Source organism: Apus apus, chromosome 16 (genome assembly GCF_020740795.1).
Source record: "Apus apus isolate bApuApu2 chromosome 16, bApuApu2.pri.cur, whole genome shotgun sequence".
Lineage (NCBI taxonomy): Eukaryota > Metazoa > Chordata > Aves > Apodiformes > Apodidae > Apus > Apus apus.
This window is the reverse complement of record NC_067297.1, coordinates 727,985-745,736: the sequence shown is the minus strand read 5'-3', so window position 1 is coordinate 745,736 and position 17,752 is coordinate 727,985. Positions and strand designations below refer to the sequence as shown.

The following is a 17,752-nucleotide window of genomic DNA, read 5'->3' as shown; positions in this document are numbered from 1 at the left end:
CTGCAAAAAGCTGCAGGGAATGCTCTGCACCAGGGCCACACAACCAGAGCCATTCCCAGTGCTCTTCAGGTGTATCCCACCTGCTCAAAGCCACCCTTGAAGCTGGTGCAGCCCACAGAGGTACGGTGGGAACGCTGCAGGGACTGGCACAGCCACGCTGGCAGGAGCTCATGAAAGCAACAGAGATGTGGCAGGAAAGACTTAGGCAGGGATGGTCCAGCAAGCAGGGCAAGAGCCCTCCAGGGATGTTGATGCAGTTTTTAGTTATTCATCTCTGCTGAAATCAGTCTTCTTAGCACAGTGACTCCTGCCCACACTGTAATCACACCCTTTCCTTTGCTTCACAGGTACCTCCCGGGGCAGCTAGTAAACTCAGCTCTTCAGCTCTGGCCTGAGCTAGGACGGTCCTATCAGTCACTGCTAGCTTTGAGAGCTGGGCTTCCCTCCAGATCTTCATCTGCTGCATATTCAACCAAACGGGGAGCTCCCTCCTTCCACAGCAACATCTGGATCTGACCCTGCAAGTGCTCCCCCACATCGAGGCAGAGGAGCCCTCTCCATCCCTGGTGCTGGCTCCCAGGAGCTGCTCTCACTGCTGTGAGATGTGTCACTGCTGACAGCTCCCCTGCCCAACACCTACCCACAGGACATAACCCTCCTTACATCACTCAGGAGCCAGCTCCTGTCACCAAAAGATGTTCCACCCAGCACAGCACATTGGTTCAGGGCAGCTTCTGCTGACAGCAAAGCAGAGCACAGGAGCTCCCAGCACTGACAGAGCACAGAAGCTCCTGCTTCACCCAAAGGCTCCCTGGAGGACCCAGCTCCTCATGCTGTGGCCTGGTCAGATGCATGCCCAGAGACCGAGCATATGCCACTGGTGCCCACAACCCTCCCAAGACCAGACAACCCCAGCTTGATGCCCTGAGTGACATTTCTCAGGAAAAGAACAGCATGGTAAATTCAAAGGTTAAATCTGCATATTTCCCAGTGCTGCTCTGAGGAGCCAGACAGTTGTTCAGGATGAAGGGGTCTACAAGAAAGATGGGAAGGGACTTTTTACAAAGGGCTTGTAGTGAGAGGACAAGGGGGAATGGATTAAAACTGGAAGAGGGGAGATTTAGGTTGGACATTAGGAAGAAATTCTTCACTATGAGGGTGGTGAGACCCTGGCCCAGGTTGCCCAGGGAAGCTGTGGCTGCCCCATCCCTGGCAGTGTTGAAGGGCAGGTTGGATGGGGCTTGGAGCAACCTGGGCTGGTGGAGGTGTCCCTGCCCATGACAGCAGGGTTGGAACTAGATGATCTTTAAGGTTCCTTCCAACCCAAAGCATTCTATGATGATTCTATGAATTGCTGTCAACCTGCTGCACAGGGAGCACCAACACCCTGTGCCCACCAGGGCTGAGGGACCCTTTCAGATGGTACCATGCAACTTCTCCACAGCAGCCTCTAGTTCCAAGAGAAAGCAAATTGAGGAACCACAAACAGTAAGGGATGAAGCTTTGGCCATGCATGTGTAGAGCAGCCCAGGCCACTGAGTTACCTCCATTACCCCAGCCCAGGAGCTGCCAGGACTGGATGCATCCTGGGAAGAAGCAATGGAGGCACTTTTGTTTTAACCAACATGACATCTGCTTACAGCAGTGTGCCTGGGACTATGTTGCTCCAATAATGTGCCCAGGGAGGCCACAAAGAGTCTCCATAGAAAGCTCCAAAGGCTACAGGCTCAGCAAAACACTGCACATTAAATACTCTGTACAGTGTGTGCAGAAGAACTGTCACCAAACCAGATGGAAAAGCCACAAGTGAAACACCCGGCAGGGAAGGGTTGGCTCCAGCTAAGCAGAAGCAAAGCAGCACCCAGAGAGGGCTCCCAGTGGGACAGGGCTCAGGCTCAGCCACAAGCTACTAAAACACAGGGACAAACTCCTTGGTAGCACATGTGGGGGGAGAAACAGAGCCCCCCACTGCAGCGCAGACACGGGACCTCCCCTCACCCACTTCCCTGCTCAGCAATGCCACGTAGCTCAGTATGAGTCCTTCAGTAACACTTTTTATTTCCCAAACCTTGTTTCTGCTCCTCCAGACATTTGCGTTATGCTTGGAGGAATAACCCACTCTCTCATCTGCTTAGCAAGCTCCTCCAAAGCACCAAACCAAGGTGCTAACATTTGAGGGGATGCAAGACGCAAGGATACACCTGTACCCAGAACTGCTGAGTGAGAAGAAAACAGGGTCCAAAGATGGGCAGTCCCATGGCTGGCAGCACCAGCTGCTGGTTTTCCAGAAGGAGCTGCTCTGGCTGGCACTGGTGATGATCCCTCTTTGCATTCCTGCAGCAGCCTCAGCTCTCCTCCATCCCTGCCAGAAGAGAGAGAGCCTGCAGGCTGGCACTGCTGGATGGTTTCCTGAAAATATAAGTATGTGGCCCTTGCTGCACCTTCTGTGGACTTTGAGCAGGACCCTGTGGGAGGCAGCTCGGGAGGACTCTCCTCCTGCGCTTTTCAGTGTGTTGCCATCTGACTGTTGTATCAGAAGCAACAGCCAAGCTATCCCCCTGTGCCATTTGTCACCATGTTTTCTCCTCTACTGTGGTCCATCTTTTGCATCTTCCTTTGACATCAAGAAGATCCAGCTTCTTTGAGCTCTTTGTGTCAAACTCTGTGTCCTCAGTAATTAAGTCTTTTTGGAGAGAAGGGGGTGGAAGGAACCTCAATTCTCCAACTAAGGAGGCATCATGATTTACATACACACCTTCCATTTCCTTCCTCATTCATTTTTTATCCCCTTTCACACAGACTCAAGTTCTGGCTGCCACACCCCCACCCTGAGATGTGCACCAAGCACCCCTGGAGCCCAGCAAGCAAGGGAGGACAGGGAGCATCACTCTGCTGCTCCCAGTGCTGAGCCTGTTGCCTCCTCAGCTCCAAACCCACCAGGTCACACAGGGCTCACCCCCTACAATGTCAACCACTGCCCAGATCCCTGCTGGAGCCTGTCATTAGCCTGTATCAGCACAGTCATTTGATTAATTATTTTTGATCCCTGTCTCTGATTTTCCTGTTTCTTTTGGGTGCAAAGCAAGCTGCAGCCCCTTTCCCTTCACAAGCTGTGTGGTCATGCCAGGACAATTTTTGCCCCTGTCCCATGGCAGGAACAAAGGCAGCACTTGCCATGCCCTGTGTGCTTGTCCACACACAGGTATGGCCTCTGCTCACAGAGCCCCACAGGCAGGCACGTGCTGGGCATGTCCACACTCTGCCACGGGCATTTTGATCCTACAACCACACATACAGCCTCACAATCCAGAGAGGCTGAAGGGGCTCTACAAGGCTGCACAAGGATGCATTTGGACTGAATGACTGATCTTGCCTGTCATCTCACCTTTACCAAGCATGAGAGGTTTGGGGAAGCAGGAGGGGGGAGCTGGGGATCACACAAGCTGCTCTGGCAGGCTGACTCCAGAGGTGGGTCAAGGCTCTTTTCCAGGAGCTGTTGGGGTGCACTTGCAAACACTTGTTCACCTCCTTCTCCTCTCTGTCGACCTTTACACTCACAATGAGGTGCAATTTTCCTTATTGCATCATTTAGCTCCCATCACACTGAGAGATTCCTGTGCCATTATAGCCCTGTCTCACATTATCACTTCCCATGTCTCCTGGTGCCAAGTCTTGGGCTCATTCCTTTAATTCACAGGATCTCTCAGCTTTAGAGAGAGCAGCAAAGGCTGCTCTGCCCCAGCCCTGCACACAGGGAGAGCTCCAGTGTCTGTTCAGCAACCCAGACCTGCATTCCCCAGGCTCAGAGCAGCAGAGCCCGGTACCTGCAGCACTGCTGGCCATCAGTGCCTCATCTCCTGCCCTGGGGGTCCTCCATCTGCACTTGGTCTCTTCTGAACACGGGGGATGTGGGGACAGGCAGGGGGAAGGCAGACATGACGACAGTCACACTCCTCTCCAGACAGAAAGACAAGGACATGCTGATGAGGATTTATCAGGAGGGGCTCGTGTCTCAGTCACACACAGTGGCAATGGGAGCCACTGGCCCGTGGCCTCTGTATGTCACACACTAAATAATTTGCCTGACAGCAGGTCACCAGCAGAGCTGGACCTTGTGCCCAGCCAGGCGGCCCCCACGCTCTTCTTGCTGGCCCATATGTTGCCTGCAGAGCAGCAGATGCCTCAGCTCAACGACACTTTCCCCAGGCGTGCAGGGAGTGGAGCAAACCCCACACTTGCCACTGGGCTTGTTAGGAGTTTTAGCAGTCTCCCCCCATTGAGCCTTACAGGGAGGCTTTACGAGAAGAGAAAAGTGCACAAAAGCACAGGAAGGCATGAGCCTTCATTTTAGGAAGAGAGGAGCAAGACAGAAAGGTTTAGAAACCCAGTCAAAACTGAGACAGCTCTAACACTTCCAAAGGGTCCTTCTCAGCTGCAGCAGGAGAAGCAAAGAGGGTGCAGGGAGGCAAACGAGTCCACAGCACACAGAGATCTGCCTTGGCTGGCACCCACTGGATGTTTGCCAATAAATCAGGCTCGAAAGGCAGGCAGTGAGGATGTCAGCAGGCTGGGATCCCCCTGCAGCACCAGAGGCAGAGACTGTGCAGTGCAGGGAGTTCCAGGAGCCCAGCACAGCTCCTCTCCACACCTGCCAGTCCTGCAGCACATCTATCACCATGTAATCCCAAGACATTTCACATAACACTATCCAGGGAGCAGGGCTGGACCAGGCAGAGGCTGTTCAGGGGGATCCTCAAAGACAATAAGAGCCTGCCAGGTGCCCCTGGTCAGGAGGCAAGCTGAGCTCCCACACCCCTGCCACACACCCTGCCAACTTGCCACCAACTCCTGCACACATCAACACACAGCTGGTCCCTTCCCCCCATGCCAGATCCCAGCAGCAACACACAGACTGTCACCTCTCCTAAGGAAGAGCAACTTCTGGGTCGATCTGATGGGAGAGTGCCAAGTGGTTTCTCTGCCCCCTTCCCCATGCAGGCGGCAGCCACAGATACCTCTTCTCCATCACGAGCAGTGTGTATACGTGCCCCAGGTGGACCCAGGTCAAGCTCTTCCAAGTGACTAGTAAATCCAGGGTCCTCAGGAAATGACCAAGTAAACTGCTTTGAAGAAGGCTTTGTCCCCGCAGCACAGCTGGCTGCCCAGAAGCTGAGGATTAATTGTGAGCCTTGCAAAACACTAGGAAAGCCAAAAGTAAATACAGCGAAAGAGCATTTCCCACTGGAAAGCCATGGCCAAGGAAAGTCAGTCTCTTCTGGGCTGGTTCCCAGGAGGAAGCTCAGATTCATTTATTCTGCCACTCATGTAAATGTCTCTCTTTGGCTGTGCTGCTCCCACAGTGTTTCCTTCCAACCTGGGAGTAAAAGGGCCCATTATTCAGAGGCAACGCCGGCACCAGCCCCAGTCCCACACGGAGCCTCTTCCCAGGGCTCGGGACCACCCGCTGCTGCACACAGGGGAGGACTCAGCCTTGGGAAAATGGCAACAGTGCTCACTAACTTGGGAGGCCATTTAAATAACCACTGCCTGATTTCTAGACACCACCTCAGAGCACAGCCAGTGTCCCAGCAGCAAAATCTGTGTTGTGATAGAACCAGCTCTTGCTAAAAAAAACAGGAGAGATGGCTCGTCTGATGACACATCAAACCCAAAAATGTTTCCTCTTCCAGGCTTAGGCTGATGCCCCAGGCCCTTGGCCAGGCTTTGCCTCCAAGCCCCAGCTGAAGTCTCACCTCGCTGCATGATGTCGGAAATTGAGGTTTAAAGATGACCTGTCAAAGCCTGCAGGAGCTGACACCCCCATAATGGCCAGACAGGCTCGGCTGGCAGAATCCCTTTGCTCTCTGCTAATGCTTAGACCCAGAGGGCCTAAAATTCATTTTATGGATTGAAATTGAACCAGCCAGGCGAGGGATTCAGCAGCTGTTGGTCTCGACAGAGGAGTACAAATGTGAGGGGAGCAGGGGCTGGGGTGGAGCAGCCCCAGGGACTTCCCAAACCACACCAGCCTGGCTGGGCACATGGGCAGGGAACATCCCATGCCACGGGCCGGGAAAGGCAGCACCAGCACACTGCCATCTCACACCAAGAACCCAAGCTGGTTCTGCATTGCTGTTGGTCTCTGGGACAAGCTGGGCTGCTCTGCAGGCCTTCCCATGCTCCATGGACACCCCAGGGCAAGGTCTGCAGAGGGGTGTTAGACAGAGGAGCAGGGCTAGAGCAAAAAGGCAAGGCAGCTGGGTGACTGGAGTCAATGCCCTCCTGCCTGCATGCAGCTCCCAGCTCCTGCAGCAGGTGACCTGGCCAAGCCAGTGACAGCAAGGCCATGCAGCAGGTGACATCCCTGCCCTGAGTTCAGATTATGGCAGATCTCAGCCTGATCCTGCTGCTGAAACCCCTTCCTGCCTCTGGCTCCTGCCATCTGGCAGCAGCTGCTGTCCCATCCCATGGGGGTGGTGGATGGAGAGCAGGTCCAACAGGCCATCTCCATGACCAGCTTCCCCAGGGCAGAGCAGCCTCCCACCATCCATCACAGTCCATGTGGTTAATGCTACTGCTCATGACTGTGAGCTGCTGTAATTACTATTATTAATTCCCCCCTCCCTCCAGGAGGCATTAGCTGCAAATGGAGAAAAGAGGGAGGCAGAGAAGTCCCTGGGCTTGATAAATCAGCTGCTGACAAAGAACTTGCATTTGAACTTCAGTGTGTGCAGGAGGCAGCCCCAGAGCAAGCGCTTCACCCTCCCACCTGTGCCTCCCACCCCTGGCTCCCAATCACTCCACCATGTCCTCCCCACCTCCAGCCTGGCTCAGACCTGTGTTAGCCCAGGGATGTGGCTGCTCTCAATTAACACCACTTCTGTCCAAACCAAGCCAGACGTTGACTGCACAGGCATCCAGGAATGGAAATAAATGCCCCCAACACAGCTGGCACAATGCACTTGAAGACACCGAGTGCCTTGTGTTTGCAGTTATATCTCTTCAGGCAGCCATGCCACTTTAAGGGAAGGTCTGAAGTCAAACTGACCTGAAGTGTGCTAAGAGGAAGCAAAGCTAATCTGGTTTCATCTTCATCCAAGTTAAAGCCAATCTAGACAAAAGTGAGTGCAGACAGAATTAAGCAAACCCGGGATATGAGTGCCTGCATGGACCTGAAGCAAGAGGCATTCATGGTGGCCAAGGTCCCCCACAGAGGTCCCAGCCCTGCTGCTAGTGCAGAGCCAGAGAAAGCCATCCTACCTGAGCTTATGGAACAAAAGCTGCCAAATCTCTTTCATCCCTAGAACACTGAGGACCCTCCTCTTGTGCCCGGGGTAGCCATTTCCAAAGCATCTCCCATCTGGGTGCACTCCACAGACTGCAGAACTGGATCTGCCAACATCCAGGGCTTCTGCTCCTCACAAGCTCAGGACAGCAGCAGGAGATGCCACACTTCTGGAAAGCCAGGGTGAGCCCCTGGTGCTATCACTCCTGACAGCAGAAGTGAACAAAGCGGAGGGGAACACGACGCTGGTTTGAAGCTTTGCAAAAAGGCTGCTGACCTGTGCGGGAGGACAGAGAGCCTGGTGAGACAGCCAGAGAGGCTTCCTGTCACCCAAACAGCTTCAAAGCTGTCCAGACCAGGACGTGGATGTTCTTGTGCAGCACGAAGAGAGGCAGTGAGCAGTGAGGACCATCCTGCACCGCATCAGCCGCTGCCAACCCGCGGGTACCGGGAACCACCAGGGCCGTCACGGCACAGACTCGAGCCTTTTCTCTGAAGGGACAGACAGCCCTCTAGTGTAAAGCCAACGCCAACCATGTTTGCACGGGCATGGAAAGCATTAACCACGACCAGACCCACCCTGGGCGCCCGCACGGGAAGGGACCTGTGCCAGGGAGCGGGGTTTGCTCCCCTGCTGCAGCTCCCCACGGCCCATCAGAACCGGCTGGAGCCGCGGGGATGTGCAAGGGCTCAAGGTCCCGGTGGCTTTCAGGGGAGCATTCTTCCCTGCAGACACAATGTGAACAAAGTCAGTATTTGCTCTTGGGATTTCAAAAGAGGCCTTTTGTCCGGGGAGGGCATGCAGCCTGCCCAGCCTGACACCAGCAATCTCAAAAGGCTTCTGAAATCCCCACTCACCCAGCAGCTGGTGGCATGGCTCTGACAAAGCCCCCGGTGCTGCCTGGAATTAGAGAAAACTGAATTTGGGGCCTCAAAAATGTTTCCCCCCTTCTCCCTCCTCCCTTCTGCTAAATAGTTAGCCCAAACTCCCACCTCCTCCCCTGCCCGTTGCTGTGCTGTGCACATGGTGTGTTGTTCAGGGCTCTGATCATCACTCACAGCCTTAAGAAAGATGCACAATTAAAATAAATATTTAAAGTCATCAAACAAGCACACACAAATTTTAACAGCCACACAATTCACTCTGACATAACGACGCAGGGTGCAGAGTCGAGAGCTGTGCTGGAGCGCCGAGGGCACAGTTCTGCCCACAGCCTTCAAAATTTAATGAAAACACACCCGTTTTAAACACTTTCCCAAATCCAGCTCACAAAATCTGTCACTTTGATGTGAATGGTCCCAGTCTTAGACTAATCAGTCACTTTTACTTTCTCTTCAGTAGCTAAAGACGCAAATGAACTCCCAGCAAACTGCACAGCTTCAGGAGAAGAATTTAGCAGCCAGATGGTTCTTGCAAAAGATTTACTCTTAACAAAAAAAAAAACAACAAAACAAAACAAAAAAAACCAACAAAACAAAACAAAAAAACCCCAACAAACCAAGAAACAAAAAGTTAACCCATTTCCCCAGTGAGCAGCACACAGGCAATGATCTGACCCATCAGCAAGCAATCCTGAACTGTCATCTTAGAGCATCCCTTCTCCCCAGAAGTGCCCCTTCTTCCTAAACTATCATGTAAACTATAATTATCACTAATAACTGATCAATTAGTACAAGTCCATGCAAGGCACTATAATTATCCCATGCACTCCAGAAAGAAAAGAAAGTATCACATTTGAATGCAAACATCCCCTTGTTTCCAGCAGACACAGGGAGACAGAAGAAAGCACAACAAGATTCAAAGAACCACATGAGGGAACTCCCACAAGATGGAAAAAAGCTGTGATGGGCTAGAAACTCCCATCAGGCAGAGAACCTCACTCTTCTAATGTGGTGCATTTGCTTTCCCTGTGCCTTTTTCATCTCCGTGTGGAATTGCAGCTGTGGATGGGGATCAAAACATAGCAGACAATAGAGAGTCTCAGACCTTCATGGACATCTCATTGGAAAAAGAATAGAAAGGCAAGACACAAAAGTTTTTCTGAGTCAACTTCAGGAAGTAGCAGCAAAGTATCATTTGGCAAGTGGACATTGATCACAAAGGGTACTGACAGTGGAAAGAAGGTGGCCACCTGTGTCAAGGGGTAGCTTCTCTGTAGCTGTCTTAATTGGAACTTGGGCCACAGCATGAACCAACCATTCAGCAGGGTCATCTGGAGAAGCCAAGTGCAGGATGGGAACCCTGGGCTTCCTGAAATGTTTCTGACCCACTGCTAAATAACAGTAAAGAAACATTCATATGCATATGTCCAGTTGTGGTCCTCTCAGTCCAAAATTCATGTGGCTAAACCAAAGAGGTTCAGTGGAGGGTGAGCTATCTAGGTCAGAAGCCTACAGCATATGCCTTACAAGTTCAGGTAGAAGGAGTTAGGATGGCTTGATCTGGCAAACAGGAGGTGAAGGGACAATCTAATGACTGCCTATAGGTACTCAAAGGCAGTTATACAGATGGTGGAGCCAAATACACCTTTGTGAGGCCAGATGACACAGCAAGAAGCCATGGCCAAGAACTGCAGTGTGGGAGGTTCAGTCTGGACACTGGGAAAATCTTCTTAATCTGCTCCAGTGCTGGGAAAGGCCAGCAAGTCTCCATCACCAGAGGTTTCCAAGGCTTGGCTAGGGAAAGCCACAGCAGACCTGATCTGACATTAGCAATAGCCCTGCTCAGGGTGGGAGCCTGGACCCCCAGAGGGCATTTCTCACCAGAACCTTCAGGATTCCAGGATGTGGCCATGCTAAACCATGTCCTCAGAGAGGTCTCTGCCACTACACAGTATCCAGGAAAGGCTTCCAGCACAGGGTGTGCTTGAGGATTCATGAGTTTCTGGGAATCTCTGCTTTAACTAACATTGGTGTAGGACACCATGCTGGGAGAGCTGCAACCAGTATGCAGAAAATAAATCCAAGGGCTTCACCCCCAACTGCAGTCAGAAAAGCAAACGTGCAGACACAGGACAGAAATGCCTGCAAGTGTCTGCTGCCTTCCCCAGTGTCCTGGCCAAGCACCCAGCTTGGACCCCCACTCTCAGGTCCTCCTTGGTATCTCCCTCAAACTTGCTCCTGAACTCACATGGACAACCACTCACTCCCATCAAGCATGGACCCAGGCACTGCGTGCACCATCACTCCTGCTCCACCAGTGTCATCCTGCTGACTGACAAGAGCTACCCTGACCATGCCAAAGGGAGATAAGCCACTCATGGTCCTGATCCAGGTGAGGTGACAAAGGGCTTGGCCAGAAAGGCCGAAAAGTCTGAGGTACGGAGGAGAGGATATCTCCATCCTTGGAGATACTCACAAGTTGGCAGAAGTCCCTGAGCAACCAGATCTAGCTTTGAAACTAGCTGTGCTTTGAGCAGGATACCCCCAGATGTCTCTTCCAAACACGAAAGCAAATCTGCTGTAAGCCCTGCCCTGCCTGACCCATGCAGGGAGGACCCCAACACTGCTGCCTGCCTGGGGCAGAAGGGCTGCAGCCTGTTACTGGCCTGTCATCGGGCTGATGCCTCATTCTACAGATATACCAAGAAACTACTAAAAATCACAGCACTGGAGTACTTTCTTGCTTCCAGCTTCCTCAATGTTTTGCACGTGCTTCTGGAATGCTTCTGCTTCTCTTGACAGCCAGGAAGGCTATGAAATAAAACTCAAGTACTTTTCTAATCCCCTGATTCCAGGAGCAGAGACTTGAGAGGGACAATAAATACTGTAAAATCTTCTGGGGCTGTTGATCATCTCCAAGCTACAAGGCAAGGGTTGTGAGGAAGGCAGGCCAGACCAGAGAGACAAACCTGCTGTTGATGCAGCAACACCCCTAAGGAGAATATCATCAGTCTTGTTGCTTGACACTGTGTCACTGCTAAAGAAGTGATGGGCAATTGCACAGACTTGCACGTTTTAGCTCTGGTCTGACCTTTAAGCATATTCTGGGTCCCTCAGGAGATAACTCAGCATCACTCTCCCAGCATCAGAACCAGAAAAGCTGAAACTAAATCACAGAAAGACTCATTGACCTGGCCAAGGATAGAAAGAAGTCAGAAACAGGGCCAATACCAGACTCTAGAGCCCCTGAATTCCAGGAGCTCCCAAATGCAAAGTAAATATGGCCAGTGCCTGTGCAATATGCAGATGTGTTCTGCTTTCCATCCAGGCAGGGCCTTTCCATGCATGCTGGGCACCTACCATAGGAAATACGTGTCATTCTGATGCCACTCTGCTCTGAGCCTCCACAGCAGCACAACAACTAATCAGCCACACAAAACTCAGGCTGCTGCACGTCCCAATAGCCATAACAAGACACCAGCACAGCCTGAGGCAAGTTTGCACATTTTAGCAAAGTCTGTATGAATTGCTTTGGCATGTCTGTGCAAACAGGGAAGGATTCACCCTTAGCTTCTTTTCACCAATTATAACTTTTCAGTACAATTCTCTCCCTTTCCCCTCAGTCTCTGGAAACCTCCAGAAATTGCAACCACAAGCATGAAAGGGGAGCTGGGCTTTGTAGCTCACAAGCCTCCCTCCTCCCTCCCAGACCTCTGTGTGTGATGGAGAAGCCCTGAAACTCTGTTCCTCACAAATCCCAGACAGATGCATCTGGCTCTAGGACACAGACCAAATCTTTCTGCAGGAGAGAGAAGCCCAAGTGCAATTCCCAGCCATTGCAGACACCATACTGTGATGCTGCCTCTGATGGCAGAAGTACAGGATGCTCCTGCTCTGTCTGCATCCCACTTGCATTAAAAAAAACCACACCAAAAAAACACTGTTTAGGAACATCAAAAGAAGAGCTTGGCACTCCGAGATATGTCTTAATGAAGGTGACAGCAGCAGAAAGCATTGCAAATCCAAGGGGAAAAGAACACACACCTAATTAGACCGACTCCTTTCTTCTTCTCCCAGCCTCCGGCTGGATGCGCAGGGAGAATCCTGGACGGGCACTGCAGCTCCAGCCTCTCCACCAGGATGCACCATCCACCAGGATGCACCCAGCAGCACACTGGGGCTGAGCTGCTTGAGCAACTGGCAGAGAAGCCATGAGCAGGCTCAGAGCAGAGATTAGAGCTCAGCTCTTTGCAGTCTTCCTTGTCCTGCTTTGTGCTGAGGCTGTGGCTCAAATGATTCCCCCTCTCCCTCCTCCTCTCCCTCAGGGTTCAGGAGGATGGGAAGGGAAGGAAGAGACTTCATTTCCCAGGGTGGGCAGCAGCTCCCCACAGCCAGCATCACTGTGCATGCAGGGCCTGAGAACCAGGCTCTGGAGCATCCTTCCCCTCCCTGCCCCATCTCACTGTCTCTCTCGCTGCTTCCATGCAGAGGAAGGTGAAAAATTCAGAGATGCTGCTGGATTTTTACATTTTGCTAATTCCTTTGGAAGGCTTAATGGCCAAAGGCATCATTGGTGCCCAGAGAGGATGACACAGGCACAAGGCCTTCATTACTAGCACAGATTGTCACAGAGTTATCAAGACGTGGGGATGTGAGTCATGGACCCTCATCTCCCCTGCCAGCTTCCAACTCCACAGCGAGCCCTGCCCTCTCCTTCCAACCAGAGAAGGGCAGGCAGAGGAAGGCATAGCAAACTGCTCCCCTTCCTCTCCTTCCTTCTTCTCACCACCGATGCCTTCACACTTACGAGCAGCATCAGCTCCCAGGAGGTTTTCCCTCCAGAGAAGCCCAGAGCATCTGAACACAGGATGGAGGTAATTAATGAAGGACCTGGCTTGTTAAGGCAGGACGGCCGTGCTCGCTGGCAGTGAGCAGCACAGGCACATGCTGCCCACAAGCCACAGCAGCAGAGAGAGCAGCGGCCGTTTTCTCGCTGTTTCTAATTAACTTATTTTCTGGACCAGCTTTTCTCTAGCGCTCTTAGTGGGGAAAACATCGCAGAACCAGCAGGGACACAACGACATCCGCACTGACACCGCGCCCGGGCGGGGAGCAGCGGCACCTCCGCCTCGTTCTGCCCTGACACACCCCTGTAGGAAACCTCTCCAAACTCACTGTTGATGGTCCCACAGAACATAGGTCTGAGGTATGTGCTACCTGGTGGGCAAGTGAGGACAAAGCCCAAGAAATGCTGTGGCCCCTTGGTACAAATGAATGCTGTACAGAAAGGAAATATAAAATAATACACGGATAAATTGTATCTTCTTGCAAGAAAAGGAAAGAGCTGCTCTCACATCAGCGAGCAAGTAGTCTCTGAGCTTGGTGTAGGTTCTCATATTGCAGGGTTTTGTGATTTTTGGTTTTTAAAAATAAATTTTATAAAATAATAAGCCTGAAGAAGCCTCTTTTGATACAAATAAATTGTGTTAATAAGGCAGCATGTGCTGAGAACACCAGGTGAAAGCTCTGCCTGTCAAACTGCCCCTGGTGGCTATTTCTGGCTTACAAGGCACTTTGAAGTGTCCTGGCAGCCCACGGTGGGAAATGTAGTCCAGATACAGCAGGATGGTCACTCAACTAAATGTAATCACCCAAGGTTCATAAGGACTTCCAGTCACACCTACCAGCAATCCAGGCAACCCAGCCTCTCACAGGAGCAATTCATAAACTGCAGGAAAAAAATAATAATAATAGCCAAACCCCTCAAAGCCTTGTTCTATAAATAAAGCCATTGTAATGGAGTTTTTATATTTCATTATCCTCTGTGTTGCTTTACATTACACTGGTAGCAGCCAGGAATATCACAGTGTGGAGAAAAGTGCTGTGCTGCAGCGGGATCACAAACGGTGTGGGAGAGGCTGTCCCAGGAGCCTGTAGCAACACCCAGCCCCGGGAATGCTGCTCCTCAGGGCTGACAGCCATCCTACAGCAGTCCCACAGGCAAGCAGCCTGCACCACCCACTTGGCAGCCTGGCTCTGAGCACCAGCGCACACCACTGCGTGCAAATCAATGGCTGACCCATGCACCAGGTTACAGCGCAGCACGTAGCAAACGGATCCTGGAATATCTGTAGCCCTTTAGGGCCTGCAGGAGAAGCTGCCATTGCAACCTGCTCCCAGGGTGCTCCCCAAACAGGAGTGAATTGGCCATTTCAGAATTAAAACCGAGATAAATTCTTTAAAGGAGGCAGTGTGCCCCTTGGAACAGAGCTTTGGATATGTCCTTTGATAATCACAAATAAATCGGCCAGAATGTCCTCAAAAAACGAAAAGAAATAATAATAATAATAATAATAATAATAATAATAATAATAATAATATAATGTATTTATGTCACTGATGGAAACAGGAAGCAAGCTGGAGATGACAGACAGGGGAAGAGACTTTGTGCAGCAAGAGGCTCTTGCCTTGAGCAGCAGCAGGACCGAGATGGTGCTGCTACACTGGGTTGATCACTCGAGTTAAAAATCGCAGCCCGTGGGTTGGGTTTCCAGCAAGCACACCTGGGTGGCACATGCTTCTCCAAGTGGTCTGAACCCGCAGCGGGAGAGCCCGTGTGTGCCTCCAGATGCAGGTTTTTATTCCGGGAGTGGCGAGGACCGGCCACGCCAGGGCCGTGCAGCGGGGCAGCTTCCCCAGCAGCCGCAGCTCGGCTGCTGCTGCCAACACCGACCCGTCCGCATCCCCCCACCGGGAGCCGGGAGGGACAGACCATCGCCGGGGCTGCCCAAGCAGATGAAAAAGGGCTATTTTCAGCCCGAGAAGGCTCTGCCAAGCCAGCTGTGCCTCCCCCCCGATGGGGCAAGCCGACGCGGAGGGGGGTCCTGCCCGCACCTCCATCTCTTCTCAGCCTCTGGCTAAAGAACAACCGGGCTGAGACGAAACAGGCGAGACCCAGAGCTTGGGGCGCACCCGCCGCACCGCGGTGCTCGCCATTCCTCCGGGACGCCCGGAGCCCTCGCAAACTTCCCCGGCCGGAGGGAACCGCAGGCGGCCGAGCCCGGGGAGCGGAGCCGGGGGCTCCCCCGCCGGCCGAGCAGAGGGCGGGGGGAGGGCCGGGCTGCCCCATCCCCTCTCGCCCACCGTGGGCGCTGCGGTTCCGGCCCCCTCCGCCGGGGAAGCGGTTCCGGGCCCCCGCGGGATGCGGGCTTGAGAGCACGGGGTGCCGCGTCCCCCAGCAGCACTTTGCCCGCTCCGACTTCGTGGGGAGCCCGGGCACCCCAAGGCCGAGCCGAGGCTGGGGCTGGAGGGGGCTCATCCCGTTGCTCTCCTCCCATCCCGTGCCGGGGCGCACCCGGTGCTCCCCTCCCCGCCACCCGCGGGGCCGCGAAGCTCCCGCTCCCCCCGCGCCCTCCCCGCCTCCCCTCCGGGCTCCCGCCGGCCCGGCCCAGCCCCCGGGGTCCGGCCCCTCTCCCCTGCTGCCGGACCCGGCCGCTCCCAATCACTCAGCTTAAAAAAAAAACACAAACAAAACCAAAGAAAGTTGCAGCGAGGGAAGTTCCCGGCGCGGTGCGAAGTTGGGGCCGTGGTCGCCTCACCCGGCTCTGCCGTCCCCCGGGGGGCCGCGGCGGGGGCCCGGGGGGGTGGGGAACGGGGACGCATATACCTTCAGCTATCGCCCTCTTCATCTTAGGGGTCGGGGAAGGCACGTCTGGAGGCGCAAAGTCGAGCGGCAGCGGTACAATCCTTGCGGGAGCGGGGCAGATCCTCGCGGAAAAAAAACTTCAGCCCGAGCGTGGAGCGGCGGGGCGCGGGGGGGGGGCTCTGCCGGTGCCGCGCATCGGGGGAATGAGCAGCCCCCGAGCTGGAGTCAGCATCCAGGCGAGGCTCCCCCTCCCTGCCTGCCTGCCTGCCTCCTCCCTCCGTCCTTCCGTCCTCCCTCCCGCCCGCCGCCACGCACGGGGCCGGGGCTGCGGCGGATCCCGCGGCGGCAGAGCCGGTGGCGGCGGCGGGGAGCGCGGAGCCGGCTGCGCTGGATACCGGGAGCGAGCGAGCCGGGGCGCGGGGATGGAGAGGCGATGAATGTTTTATGGGATCATGTGGTTTGACGTGAGAGGAATCAGCCTAGATCGGATTTACTGGCTGGAGGAGTGAGAGGGAGGACGGGGGAGACGGGCACGGGATGGAGGGAGGCAGGGAGGGAGGGGCCGCTCGGGGCAGGCCGAGCGCGCAGGGGCAGCTCCGACGGCGGCGGATCCGCGGTGGAGCCCCCGCCGTGCGCGGCCGCGGCCCCGGCAGGGCTGCGAGGGGCCGGGCGGCTGCGAGAGGCTCATTCCTGGAGGAGCGGTGCCACCTAAAGGAAGCCGCGGAGAGGGACGCCCGGGCTGCTGCGGACACCCGGACCGGCCCGCTCCTCTCTGCCTCCCGCGGCCGCCGGCCCGGCTCAGGGCCCCGGCAGCTCAAGGCTCGGGCTCGGCTCAGGACCCCTGGAGGCTTTGGAGGGTGGTCGTTCCCCTGCCGGGGTCACCTCCCCCGCGGGGCGGCCGGGACACCCGCCAGGGCAGAGCCTGTCCCCGCCGAGCTGGCTCTGCCCCATCGCCGGGTTGTGCTGCTGCTGGAGCGGAGCCGCGGCGGCCCTGCAGGGAGCCAGGTGGGGACAGAGCCTTGGGGGAGCCCGAACGAGAGAGCTCTTGCATGTCTGAGCCCTCTCACCATCTCCCACCCTTCTTCTTTTGGGATCACTCTCCTGTGTACAGGAGGGACAACACCTTGCCTCAGTTTACCCAAAAGTGCGAGGTTTAAAATGGTGGTAGATGAGATTCTCCTCAGCCCCCCCCCCCCCCCCAGCAGGCTTCCCTCCTTCCCTGTCCTGAGGCTGACAGTGCTTAGAGCACAGATTGCTCCCATCTGCAGCTGTCCAGGCAAGCAGACAGTTGTCCTGGGATTTTTATGAACTGAACTCAATTGCACGTTGGGGAAAGGAGAAGGGAAGGGTTGTGCCAGAGAAAGCCAAACACTTTGAGCACGAGGGCATGGTGGCCCTGCCCTTGCTAGTGAGAGGTTTCGAACTGCTACCAAGGAGTTATATGTATGTACACAAAGGTATATTTACAGTTTGTCACCCTAATATTGACCACGTCTAGAGCATAACCCTTGAAGGCCTCCCCAGGTTGCATCTTTCTGTGGAGGCATTGTTCCAAGATGAGCCCTCACCTGGAGATCTGTGGGGTACTTCATGCTGACACCACAATCACCCATGGAAAAAAGTAATGCAACCAAAGGCCTCACTGGACATTTGAGCCAGATAGAGGAAGTTTACCAAGTACGTGCTTTAGTTATGCAAACAGCCTCTGCTGTCCAAAGGTACCAGGGAGGGATGGCTTCCAGATGTCTTCTAGATATGTTTTGCTGCCATTTTTGTTGGCCATCCACAACCACAGTGTCAGAGCACAGAAGGGGAAAGGCTGCCATTAGGATATATGGGCAGGTCAACAGAAGCAGCATGCTGGAGCAGGGCTGAGATAGAGAGCTTGCAGGACCCCAACAGAAGGTCTGCAGCTGGCAGAGCTCTGGAATGGGCCTCAA

The 17,752-nt window shown here is 54.2% G+C and overlaps 1 protein-coding gene across 1 annotated transcript in view; it reads right to left on the bottom strand.

Moving 5' to 3' along the window:
- The window catches only part of LOC127391473 (splicing regulatory glutamine/lysine-rich protein 1-like), a 129,292-nt gene extending 113,432 nt beyond the window's left edge, over nucleotides 1-15,860 (bottom strand). Inside the window, exon 1 of the mRNA XM_051634273.1 lies at nucleotides 15,834-15,860. The gene's annotated coding sequence lies outside the window, so the exon portion shown is untranslated. The remainder of the gene's footprint in view (nucleotides 1-15,833) is intronic.
- Nucleotides 15,861-17,752: the final 1,892 nt, after the last annotated feature.